Genomic DNA, 1,544 nt, shown 5'->3' with positions numbered 1-1,544 from the left:
GCACCACAGCCAGGAAGTGGGCTTCTCATGGGTTTTAGGGCACTCTTCCACTGGGTTTTAGGGCACTCTTTCCGTGAGATTTCCAAGCTGCTGAAAGTCCAGTGCTGCCTCTGCCACACCTTGCTTGCTCCTGTGTGTGACTCAGCAGCATAAGGTGCCCTGCCCAGAGCCTCGCAGGAAAGGTGTGGGCTGGGTAGGCAGTCACACAGTCCTTGCAGCCTCTTCCCTAGATCACAGCTGCAAGCTGGCTATTTCCATTTCCAGGGGGCTGATGCACCTCTGTAATCTGACACTCCTCCATTCAGGGACTAGTTTAAACTATGAAAGTGCAGGGGTGGGGTTGCTCAGGGAGGGTGGAAGTGGGGTCCTAGTTATGGAGTTGTTTTTGCTTTCTGTCTGAGAGCCCAGCCGCAGTTTTGAGCTGAGGCTTCTGCCTCAGACGCTGGGCACCAACGTGCTCTATGCTGAACTCTCGGCAGGACTCTGGCGTGTAGGGAGGGATCCTGTCGCCTTGCTGCTGTAATAATCTCCAGTCAGCTTCCTGGGACCCCACGTCTCTGCAGCCGCGGATGTGGGCTGCATCTCCCCACGTCTGCCTTCTTTCTTCCCCCACTCGCCCGATTTGCCCACCTTCAGGATATCCTCGTGCGAGTCTCTTTGCTGTTCTGTGTGATGAGAAGAGATTCCTCTGATGAGTTATAGCTGTTCAATTTGTGGTAATTTCCAGGGGAGAACTCAGGGAGCCCATCTCACTGCTGCCATTTCTTTGATGTCTCCCCTCTGGTTAATTTTTTAATAAGGAAATACCGAAGTTTATTGCAATGATCTTTAGAAAGAANAGCCATCTTCCCTCTAAAGCAGTGGTTCTCAACCTTTCACAGGGGTCGCCTAAGACCATCGGAAAACACATATTTTCGATGATCTTAGGAACCGAGACACTGCTCCTCTAGCTCCTCTATCCATGCCCACATGCAGATATGCCTACATACAAGTACCCAGCGACCCCTTTGAAAGGGTCATTCGACCCCTAAAGGGGTCGCGACCCACAGGTTGAGAACCGCTGCAAGGAAAACACAACGAAGCATCCTGCATCCCTCGCTGCAGAGAAGGAAGCACACTGCCTGGGAGGCCCTTGTGGGTTCTCACACACACATTCCACACCAGGTATATTGTTGGGCCCACACTCTGGGTGACATAGAAGGGTGCCAGCTTTTAGTGGGACCTGGACCTGGAAGGACACTGCAGCAGATCCAGGCCCTGCATCAGCTCCATCCAGCAGACCCCGTGGTGTTCGAGGTATCAGTGGTGGGAAGAGACGCAGCGTGGGTATGAACCAGGCACAGTGGGAGGAGCACAGTGCTGGCCCCTGGGCTCTGGAGGAAGGCCATGCCACCCACAGCAGAGAGGGACCCTTTTGGAAGGAACTCTGGGTGTTACAGGTCCCTGATAAGACAGAATGTTTTACCTTGGACACTGAGCAGCCATGTGATTACAAACATCCATATTAATCAGGGTCTGCATTACCCAGTAAGTCGTACATTAGA

This window comes from Hipposideros armiger, unplaced genomic scaffold (assembly GCF_001890085.2).
Source record: "Hipposideros armiger isolate ML-2016 unplaced genomic scaffold, ASM189008v1 scaffold_2293, whole genome shotgun sequence".
NCBI lineage: Eukaryota > Metazoa > Chordata > Mammalia > Chiroptera > Hipposideridae > Hipposideros > Hipposideros armiger.
The sequence above is the reverse complement of the archived record's forward strand: the minus strand, read 5'-3'. Positions refer to the sequence as shown.